We start from the raw sequence: 12,559 nt of genomic DNA, 5'->3' as shown, positions 1-12,559 counted from the left end.
AGCGCCTAGATCCACTCGGCCACACTGGCCGGCTGACTTAAATCAGAGTAAAAATAACAGAGGGCGAAATTCTTTAAAGCTCAAATAAGTTACAAAATGACTCCTACATTGTCGGGATTTACCAAGAGGTATGGAAGACTGTATGAAGAGAATGCAACAGAATCAGTTCTTTTGGACGGCTAGTGTAATCAAAGTTAACATCAGAGCGAGAGGCCGTAAATTACAACCACATTAAGTACCACAAGTTGCGTGGCAAAGAAATCAAGTTAGGAGCTGTTCAGAAGGTAGATCGCACTTCCATACTTTGTGACACATTCGTCCACATCAGCTCCTGTCTGCCAGTCAGCATCTGATGATAGTCTGGAGACGGATGCCCAGAATATTTCATGGTCCGCCACTCTATACTTCCAAAAGAACTCTACATGGAGAAGGCGACCCAGAGCTGTTGTCAGCGTAACGGACGAGAATATCGCTTATTCCACGAAATAGAACGGGGAAAGCAGCGGAAACTTTTCACACTTGGCGTACAAAGGACTGGTCGAGCCCCTCGCACAAAGACGGTGGTGTAGCGACTCAGCTGAATTGCGCAACCAAAATTTTGGAGTGAAAGGAACCGTCGTTGGTACAGTCGCCAGGTGATGCTGCAGCATCTCGGTCTTGCAGGAAAAGCAGAAATGTCAAACTCAGTTGCTCCAAAGATATGGTGCCACAGCGCCCCTGCGTACAGCTAGACCAGGGCGCTGGCACTGACCACAACAGCACGAAGCAGGCAGCAGCATCGGTTCTGCGAAAACTGCCCATCTCCGAGGGGAGGCATGCCTTTCGTAATACGCTTCACTCACAGCCTTCTGCCGACAGCAGGACAACAGGAACCCGGAGTTGCGCTGTCACAGTGCGAAAAATGGAAAGCTTTTCTCCCTAGCACATAGGCTCTGCACTCACAAAATGAAAATCACGATACAGTGTCAGAGAATGAAACAATACTGAATAGATCCATCCCTCTACAAAACGTGTTGAATCGGGAAGGCTCTCTACTGTTTTACATACGAAATAGACTAAGTACAAGCGGTTCTAACTGGTTTGATGCGGCCCGCCACGAATTCCTCTACAGTGCTGACCTCTTTATTTACTTGCCGGATGCATTCCAGTCTCTGTCTTCCTCTACAGTTTTTGCTCTCTGCAGATCCCTCTAGTACCATGGAAGTCATTTCCTCATGCCTTAACGTATCTCCTATCATGCTGTACCTTCTCTTTATCAGTGTTTTCCACGTATTCATTTTGCTTTCCGATTCTGCGCAGAACCTCCTCATAACTTACCCCATCAGTCCACCTAATTTTCAACATTCGTCTGTAGCACCGCATCCCAAATGCTTCGATTCACTTCTGTTCCGCTTTTCACACATCCATGTTTCACTACCTTACAATGTTGTACTTTCAGACGTACGTCCTCAGAAATTTCTTCCTCAAATTAAGGCCGATATTTCATGTTAGACTTCTCTTGGCCGGGAATGCCCTTTTTGCCATTGCTAGTCTGCTTTTGATGTCCTCCTTGCTCCGTCCGTCATCGGTTATTTTACTTCCTAGCTAGTAGATTCCCGTAGCTACATCTCGCTCGTGACCATAAATCCTGATGTTAAGTTTCTCGCTGTTCTAATTTCCATTACTCCTTATTACCTTCGTCTTTCTTCGATTTACTCTCAATCCATACTCTGCACTAAGTGGACTGTTCATTCTGTTCAGCAGTTCATGTAATTCTTCTTCACTTTCACTCAGGATAGCAATATCATGAGTGAATCGTATCATTGATATTGTTTCACCTTGAATTTTAATTCCACTCCTGAACCTTTCTTTTATTTCCCTCATTGCTTCCTCGATCTACAGAACGAACAGTAGGGGTGAAAGGCTACATCCTTGTCTTACTCCCTTTTTAATACGAGCTCTTCTTTCTTGATCGTCCACTCTTATTATACATGTTGTATATGACCTGTCTCTCGCTATAGCATACCCCTACTTTTCTCAGAATTTCGAACACCTTGCACCATTTTACACTGTCGAATGCTTTTTCCAGGTCGACAAATCCTATGAGCGTGTGTTGATTTTCCTTTACTCTTGTTTCCATTATTAACCGGAACGTCAGAACTGTCTCTCCCGTGCCTTTACCTTTCCTAAAGCCAAACTGATCGTCATCTAGCGCATCCTCAATTTACTTTTCCATTCTCCTGTATATTATTCTTGTAAGCAACTTGAATGCATAACCTACTAAGCTGACAGTGCAGTAAGTCTCGCACTTCTCAGCTCTTGCCGTATTGTGTGGATGATGCTTTTCCGAAAATCAGATGGTATGCCGCCAGACTCATACATTCTACACACCAACGTGAATAGTCGTTTTGTTGCCACTTCCCCCAAAGTTTTTAGAAATTCAGTTATCTATCCCTTGTGCTTCATTTGACCTTAAGTCCTCCGAACCTCTTTTAAATTCTGATTCTAATACTGAATCGCCTATCTCTTCTTCTCTCACATCAGACAAATCTTCCCCCTCATAGAGGCTTTCAATGTATACTTTCCACCTATTCGCTCTCTCCTCTGCATATAACAGTGGAGTTCCCATTGCACTCTAAATGTTATCACACTTGCTTTTAATTTCACCGAAGGTTGTTTTGCCTTTCATGTATGTTGAGTCTGTCCTTCTGACAATCATTTCTTTTTAGATGTCTTCACATTTTTCCTGTAGTCATTTCGTCTTAGCTTCCCTGCACTTCCTATTTATTTCATTCCTCAGCGGCTTGTATTTCTCTATTCCTGAGTTTCCCGGAACATTTTTGTACTTCCTGATTTCATCGATCAGTTGAAGTATTTCTTCTGTTACCCCTGGTTTCTTTGCTGTTACCTTCTTTGTAGCTATGTTTACCTTCCGAATTTCCGTGATGGCCCTTTTTAGAGTTGCCCATTCCTCTTCCACTGTACTGCCTACTGAGCTATTCCTTATTGTTATATCTATAGCCTTAGAGAACTTCAAGCGTAGCTCGTCATTCCTTAGTACTTCAGTATCGCACTTCTTTGCGTATTCATTCTTCCTGAGTCTTAGACTTCAGCACTACTCTTCATCATTACTGTGTCCGCTTCTGGGTACGCCTTACAATCCAGTATCTGATTTCGGAATCTCAGTCTGACCATGATGTAATCTAACTGAAATCTTCCCGTATCACGCGGACTTTTCCAAGTATACCTCCTCCTCTTGTGATTCTTGAACAGAGTATTCATTATTACTAGCTGATAATTGTAACTGAACTCAATTAGTCTTTCTCCTCTCTCATTCTTTGTCCCAAGCCCATGTTCTCCTGTAACCATTTCTTCTACTCCTTCCCCTACAGCTGCATTCAAGTCACCCGTGACTCTTTAATTTCCATATCCCTTTACATACTGCATTACCCTTTCAGGGCCCTCATACTCTTTTTCTGCTCTTCATCTTCAGCTTCCTACGTCGGCATGTGTAACTATCGTTTTCGGTGTTGGTTTACTTTTGATTCTGATAAGAATAACCTTGTCACTGAACCGCTCACAGTAACGCATTCTCTGCCCTACCTTCCTATTCATAACGAATCATTCTCCCGTTATTCTATTTCCTGCTGCTGCTGATATTAACCTACACTCATCTGACCAGAAATCCTTGTCTTTTTTCCACTTCACTGAGCTCTACTGTATCTAGATTGAACCTCAGCATTTTTCTTTTCAGATTTTGTAGTTTCCCTAACACGTTCAAGCTTCTGACATTCCATTCCACGCCCAGACTCATAGAACGTTATCCTTCCGTTGATTATTCAACCTTTTTCTCATGGTAACCTCCCCCTTGGCAGTCCCCTCCCGGATATCCGAATGGGGGACTATTCAAATGGCTCTGAGCACTATGGGATTCAACATCTGAGGTCATCAGTCCCCTACAACTTAGAACTACTTAAACCTAACTAATCTAAGGACATCACACACACAGGCACGATTCGAACCTGCGACCGTAGCAGTCACGCGGTTCCGGACTGAAGTGCCTAGAACCGCACGGCCACCGCGGCCGGCGGGGACTATTCCGGAATCTTTTGCCAATGGAGAGATCATCATGAAACTTCTTCAATTACAGGCCACATGTCCTGTGGATACACGTTACGTGTCTTTAATGCAGTGGTTTCCATTGCCTTCTGCATCCTCAAGCAGTTGATCATTGCTGATTCTTCCCCCTTTAGGGGTAGTTCCCACCCCTAGGATAAGAGTGTACTCTAAACCTCTGTCCTCTCCTCCGCTCTTTTTGACAAGGCCGTTAGCAGAATAAGGGATGACTTCTTATGGAATCCTTCGGCCGCGTGTACTATTAATCAAAAGTTAAGCAGCGGCGTAATTCGAACCCGGGATTGATGACGTTTTCAGATTTTGAATCAAAGACGCTACGTCTAGACCACGGGTCTACGCTCTGGAAAAGTGATAGTCGCAGTTATTCAAGGTTTGTACCTTCTGACAAAACGGCTAAAGTTCGTAACCAAATAAAATCGTAAGAAAGAGGCAATGTTCAGAGACGCTGCCCTGCCACAGGCAATTTAGGGGAATTAAAGGCATTTATAATCCAGAATAAGCATAATATAATATGCTTTCAAGTAAGGTGTCAGTAGCTACACGGAAACGTTGTACGCGTGTTTTGATGGAGCTCTCTTTGTTAGTTTTTTTGAAATTAGGCCGTGGTCTAAGGCTTACTTCCGTGCCTGTGCTGTAGAAGAAATCTCTGGAAACAATGGACATGCAAATACTTGAAACTACAACGGAAACCTATTTAGAAAGTGTATAATTCCACAAGGTGGTTGCTCAGCTCGTCGAATCTGCAAAACTGTTTGTTCGTATCTGCGGAACAGCCGTATCATAACTTCATCCGACAACTGTGAAAGATCGTGAAGTTGCACTGACGTACAGGTACGTTAACAGTTATCTAGCCTACTTGCGTAAATTAAGTAGATTATACAGTAATGTGGATAAATAGGCAACAGCAGATCATTCACTCTGCAAAATCTGAGTTTCAGTAAGGGCGAATGATGTATAGAAGAAGACATAAAATTTTCGAAACACGACAACAACTTTAGTAGAAAAGAAGGACTGGAGTGAGACAAGCTGTGGGTCTTAGTGCTAAATAAAGCAAACACTCTGGATCATGTTCATATTTAAGTAGTTGCGTCAGTAACCCGTCTTGTCTACTCACAACCACATATCACTGTAATTAAACCTAATTTAAAATGTGCAACTGAGACAAAACAGAAAATGAGAATTATCTTCACGAAACGTGTGTTCTGGTTCTGTGTGTATGCAGGACTTCTGATAAAAGTTTCGTTTCTAAATTTTAGTGCGCTGAAGCGTCTCACTTGGCAGTTTCTTGTTTAGTGAGCAAAATGCCACATTATTCCTTTCTCCATATTTACCATGATAAACTTTACAAATGCTCTGATGATTGTAACAAACACTTACAGGAGTATACAATTTACGAAACTATTTTCATACATAATGCAGTGAAAGTTTTTTCTGCTTTCTACATTTTGATAACGGACGTCTAATGATGTTTTCCTAAGGCAGTGGATAATTTTGATGTCTAATGCCTTCTGTTTCATAGGGTTGTAATCGCATTCTTTCACATAGTATACAACTCTCTTTTTTATCCAGGATGACCTGTTCTTATATCTTCTATGGAAATTCTTGCTGTTAGTTTGAATGCGCTCTCTCGTAATCACTGTAAATGAATTGTTGTTTCCTGTGATGAATGCTTACTTTTTAATATGTGTTGACGTATTTCAAGTTTCGTATTCTCGCATTTTCGAAATAACACGCTCTCTTGATGGTAGGCTAATTCTTTTTTGTGCTTTTTTGAGCCGCTGGTGTTATCGCCTTGTTTGTGCTACCTGTTCAGAGTTAATGTGATGGAGTTTTTTTTAAAATAGCTAGCAGTTACATATCTGCTTGCTTGATTTTTGGCGCATGTCACGTCAGTAGCATTTTTAAAGCTATTTGACTTACAATGTTCAGTAACTTTTGCGAAATATGTACCGTACGAAAGATATGCACAGTCAGCTGTATTTCAAATCGAGCAGGTACGCATGAGAACAACTCACAGTCTTGCAGATATTGAAATAAGCTATATACTTTTACATTCAAGAACTGCAATGAAAGAAAATTGCTACGTTTGTAACTGCAAACACCTAGGTCTACTATAATAACCAACACTGAAACACAGGTATCACTTTTTCAGCGCACATCAAAACCAGAGCTAAGAAAAACATTGGAAAATGGAGCAGCGCTGTCGATCCTCACAAACAACCAAATACGCCGCCGAAGTGTTACTGAATTACAAATGTGCAATACTAATTAAATGAAAAAATGTATGGTGCTGCAAATGAACCTTCGGTTACCATTTTTTGTTCGTTACATAAATGAGTTTTCATTTCACTTGTTTATATTCCAGTTGCTAAGATTTTTATTTTATTTTTTTTTTCAATTGCCATATCTATTTTGAAGTTCTAGTTACGAAGAAGTGCTGGAATTTATGTAACCAAATTTCTCAGCTGTGATTGTCATTGTGATCACTGAGGCTCAGTATGGCTATACGGTATTTATGTACAGGTTTCGTAACGGTAACGCAGCTGGTGATGGAGAGAATACAGTAGACGATTACCTAGACGCTGAGTATTTATTCGTACGAGGGGCATTCAATAAGTAATGCAACACATTTTTTCCGAAAGCATGTTGGTTTTATTCAAAATTCCAGCACATCATATTATTCTCAAGTCTATTGGCTAGAAAATTTTATTTTTCAATTCAGTCTCCGTTTAATTCGACGATCTTACACCACCTTCCTGGGAGGGCGTGTAAGCCCTCATGGTACCATTCTACTGGACGACGTCGGAGCCAGTGTCTTTCTGCATCAATAACCCACATACTGCTTCCTGCAGGGTGCATTCTACCTTGGACCAATAGATGGAAGTCGGAAGGTCTGAGATTCGCGCTGTAGGGTGCATGAGGAACAAAAGTCGAATGAAGTCTTGTGAGCTCCACTCGGATGCGCAGACTCGTGTGCGCCCTTGCACTGTCATGAAGAAGGAGAAGTTGGTGACGACCAACATGCTGAAGTCATTTCTTCAATTTCCTGAGGACAGGACAGGACACTTCACAGTTGATAATTGCACCATGAGGGAGGTCATCAAACAGCATAAGCCTTTTTCAGAGTCCCAGGAGACCGTCGGTATGACTTTACCGGCTGACAGTACGGCTTTGAACGTTTTTTTCTTTAAAGGCAATATGCCATTAGACTGGTTTTTTTATTTGTAGTGTTACATTTACACGATCATGATTTCGGCATTACAATGCCATTATCAAGTGTTTTAATGTTATACAGTGCCTAATATGGCATACTGTCGTATTTAAAATACACTATTAGACACATTGTCTATGGGTTAATATTTCTGGTAAAAGCCTACTGCTTTGTTTTATCACTGAGTATACTCCGTATTTAAAATACATTATTAGATACGTTTTCTAAGGGTCAGTATTTCTGGTAAAAGCCTACTGCTTTGTCTTATGATTGAGTGTACTATCTTGACTGATTCAGTCAAGATGGTATACTCAGTGATAAGACAAAGCAGTAGGCTTTTACCATAAATATTGACCCTTAGACATTGTGTTTAATAGTGTATTTTAAATACGACAGTATGCCATCTTGGGCACTGTATAACATTAAAACACTTGATAATGGCATTGTAAAGCCTAAATCACGATCGTGTAAATATAACACTGCAAAAAAAAAAAAAAAAAGAAAACAGTCTAATGGTGGTACCGCCTTTAAAGAAAAATGTTATGACTGTGGCCCCACATTATGAAAAAATTATTTGAACTTTTTCTTCGGGGGAGGGGTGGTGTGGCGCCACTCCATGAATTACCGTCTTTTTCCGTTCGACAAAAAGTGGTCACGATCAGCGATCCATATCCTGAGGACAATAGTCAGCTCATAGATTGAACACTGTTATGCAACAAAACTAAAATTCGTATTCGTTAAGTTACATACAGCATCAAACTTTGGGCTTACACACAGCATATAACCGCAAACAGCTATACACGTATGTATGTTGATATAACAAATTACTAGAGCATTTAATCTATGTTGACACAACATAACAAAAGTTGGGGAATCGGGTACGATGGATGGTACGCCCAAATGGTTGAGGGAAGTATACGAAAAGGAAAACAGTGGTGGGACGTCGTGTCTGATCATTACAACAGAGCGAAAATGTGTGCCAGTTGTTTGAACTTCTAACAACTGAAGATATTGTCCACTGTTCGCCAAACGCAGCACATTACATTTTTGTAAATTTTAAGCAAATTATTGACAAAACCAAATACTTCCTAGTACCATGTGTTTCATTTTTTTAATTATCAGAGCAAAAGAAATAGGTTTATATTTTAGATGAATATAAATATCAAAAATGAAAGGAGAAACCAAAATTATAGAGCAGAAAAAGTGTGCGACTTTTGCACAAGGTACCGAAGCGTGTGTTACCATTACACGACAATAATAAAGCCATGCATAGTTTTTGATATAACAGATGTTCGTGCAATGTGTTCCTAACATGCAAGGAGACTATCAGTTATTTATTGGACAAAGCATTCTTACGAGCGTGCTTGGAAATGTTTCATCCTAATTATATGTATTTCCCGAAATGTTTTACAAACAGCGAGCCTTCAATGGATTCTTATACTTTTCGAACATAAGTATCTTTTTTCAAGATCACCGTAGTTATTTTCTATAATAGCATCTTTCACTCACTCTCATCAAAATTGATCGCCACTGACGCGGGCTACGCCATGACAACTGTGTATCTGCATGCACGGACGGGGCGCGTTATGACACTGCACACACATCAATCGAAAATAAGCGCTGATCGCGATAACTGGGGAAGTGAAATCTCCTGCCTGGCCGGTGAAACACGTGAATCAGGGCGACTCGATTTTGCGCCCGTGGCAAGCACTTTTATGGGCGGTATTTACGTGCCATAAATTATGCAAACTTCAGTGATTGAAAACAAATCGTTTTCCGTGATTGCTTCTCTGTCTGCGACTATCTAAAATTCACCACCGTAGATTGTAAAACGAGATATAAGGCTAATAAAAGTCGTACATGTACTTTAAAAGTCAATCTCTGTTCCAATTCATTTGCAGCATTCCGGCGAGAAGTTAATAATAGAAGACAAGCTAATAGCACTGTGGGATATTTATTGATTCAGTTACAAAATCCCATTCTGAAACACGTTTGTGTATCTTCAGATGACATGTCTGCCAGCGAAATGCAACTGTTACAACCAAAGTGGGAGTACTTTGCGTTTATCAGCTGCTGCCGTGCAAAAATTTGTGATGGGGAGAGATACGGTGGAAAACTGGGACAAGTATTTTATCGACGTGAAGGGAATTCAGTTGTTTTGTGTGATGACCAACCCTACAGATTTCATGTTTCATTACGAGCAAACACACTCGAAATTAATTTTTTTCCACTTGAACCATAGGTTGTATATAGTCAGTGGAATACATGTTTAAAGCATTAAAGGGAGTTAGGCAAGATTGCTCCCAATTACGTCAGGTAATCTAAAACAAATTTCTTGTTCATGTACACACATAAGCGTGAAGTTTTCCCAGTAAAGGAATGTGAAATAAAGTTCATAGTTATACTTAATACATATGAATTATCAAAAAGATGTCCAAACAGCAATTACAGTACAGACGTAATGGAAAGAGAATCCTTGCAAAGTCAGTTTACGTTCTAGTCTTGTTGGCTGAAAGAGCATGTACTTGGTGAGATGCTAGAAGACAACGTTCGCCATTGCCTGCCACCGTTTTGTACCGAAAATTTAAGGAAAAGAACAGCTTCAGACGTGTGACTATCTAACAAAAGAGTTAATTTATTAAATGTTTGATGTTAAGAAAGTAAGTTAAAAAAGTTTAGGAAAAGTCTGATATTATGCTTAAAGTTCTGTGGACGTCGTTAAGCGCTCTCGTTTTGAAACACTGGATGAATATAGTGTCGGTAATTTCGGCTCTACATTAGTCATAAGCAAGTGTTTCACTCACCTCATGACGTCATATATCCTGAACTAAGTGAGGCTGTACAGTGAAACAATTTTAAAGGTACATTCAGTGATGTACATTGAAGCGCCAAAGAAACTGGCGTGGGCATGCATATTCAAATACAGAGATATATAAACAGACAGAATACGGCGTCGCGCCTTCATAAGACAAAAATTGTCTGGCGCAATTCTTAGATCGGTCACTGCTGCTACATTGGCAGGTTATCAAGATGTAACTGAGATTGAACGTGGTGTTATAGTCAGCGTGTAAGTAGGCTGTTTAGGTTTTTATATTGGTAACGGCACGTAGCGCTCTGTATGAAAATCACTGGCTGTGCTGTGTGCAGTCTGTGGCTGGTTTGCATTGTTGTTTGCTATTGTAGTGTTGGGCAGCTGGATGTTAACAGCGCGTAGCGTTGCGCAGTTGGAGGTGAGCCGCCAGCAGTGGTGGATGTGGGGAGAGAGATGGCGGAGTTTTGAGAGCGGATGATCTGGACTTGTGTCCATCAGAGATGGTAAATTTGCAAGACTGGATGTCATGAACTGATATATATATATATATATATATATATATATATATATAATGACTTTTGAACACTATTAAGGTAAATACATTGTTTGTTCTCTATCAAAATCTTTCACTTTCTAACTATGCCTATAGTAGTTAGTGCCTTCAGTAGTTAGAATCTTTTATTTAGCTGGCAGTAGTGGCGCTCACTGTATTGCAATAGTTTGAGTAACGAAGATTTTTGTGAGGTAAGTGATTCATGAAAAGTATAGGTTATTGTTAGTCAGGGCCATTCTTTTGTAGGGATTTTTGAAAGTCAGATTGCGTTGCGCTAAAAATGTTGTGTGTTAGTTCAAGCCGTCATTAATAATTTTTCTAAGGGGACGTTTCAAGCACACGAGCAATGGGGCAAAGGTAGCGATGAAGTGGGGGTTTTTCTCGTGCGACGAGCTTACCGTGAATATTGCGAATCCGGTAAAAGATTATATCTCTGACGTCGCTGCGGACGGAGAAAGATCCTGCAAGAACGGCACCAGCGACGACTGAAGAGAATCGTTCAACGTGACAGGTGTAACAATTCCGCAGATTGCTACAGATTTTAATGCTGGGCCATCAAAAAGTGTCAGCGTCCGAACCATTCAACGAAATATAATCGATAAGGGGTGTACTCTTGATGATAGTACGGCACAGAGCTTTACACCACGCTTGGGCCCGTGAATACCGACATTGGATTGTTAATGACTGCAAACACGTTGCCTGGTCGGATGAGTCTCGTTGCAAATTGTATCGAGCGGAGGGACGTGTACGGGTATGGAGACTGCCTCTCGAATCCGTGGACCCTGCGTGCCACCAGCGGATTTTTCAACCTGGTGAAAATGCTGTAATAGAGTTCGGCGTGTGCTGCTGGAGTGATATGGGACCCTTGATACGTCTAGATACGACTCTGACAGGTGGTATGTAAGTAAGCATCCTGTCTGATCGCTTGCATCCATTCATGTCCGCTGTGCATGCTGACGGACTTGGACAATTCCAGCAGGACAATGCGACACCCCATACGTCCATAATTGCTACAGAGTGGCTCCAGCAACACTCTTCTGAGTTTATACACTTCCGCTGGACACCAAACAACCCAAACATGAACGTTATTGAGCATGTCTGGAATGGAGAATGAGATTTTCACTCTGCAGCGGAGTGTGCGCTGATATGAAACTTCCTGGAAGATTAAAACTTTGCCGGCTGGAGTGGCCGAGCGGTTCTACGCGCTACAGTCTGAAACCACGCGACCGCTACGGTCGCAGGTTCGAATCCTGCCTCGGGCATGGATGTGTGTGCTGTCCTTAGGTTAGTTAGGTTTAAGTAGTTCTAAGTTCAAGGGGACTGATGACCTCAGATGTTAAGTCCCATAGTGCTCAGAGCCATTTGAACCTTTTGTTTTCACTGGTTGCAGGCACATGTTTGACGACGTATGGAAGTTTGGGTCAGCCCGTAACTAATGCTCGGATAGCCTAATCAGTCTGCTTTCGGCAGGGCGGTGGCTCGGACGTCCCTGCCGCTTTAGCGCGCGCGCGTTTGTTACTGTGGTTTACAGCTTTCTTTCTTTCATGCACCATGACATATTGACAACGAAAGTCAGCATTGAAGTTCAGTTTTACGAACGAGTACGCGCGACGGAAAGCATTAGGAATCAAGCAGTTTACACGAGATAACGGGCCGAGCGGGGTAGCCGCCCGGTTTTGGGCGCCTTGCCACGGGTCGCGCTGCACCCTCCGTCGGGTGTTCGAGTCCTCCCTCGGGCATGGGTGTGTGTGTTGTCCTTAACGGAAGTTAGTTTAAGTTAGACTAAGTAGAGTGTAAGCTTAGTGAAACTGATGAACGACGAGGCTTATGAAAGGGTTCTCAAAAGGAGGAGCAGCCTTCAGTTCAG

The sequence above is a fragment of the Schistocerca piceifrons genome, chromosome 1, assembly GCF_021461385.2.
Source record: "Schistocerca piceifrons isolate TAMUIC-IGC-003096 chromosome 1, iqSchPice1.1, whole genome shotgun sequence".
Lineage (NCBI taxonomy): Eukaryota > Metazoa > Arthropoda > Insecta > Orthoptera > Acrididae > Schistocerca > Schistocerca piceifrons.
The sequence above is the reverse complement of the archived record's forward strand: the minus strand, read 5'-3'. Positions refer to the sequence as shown.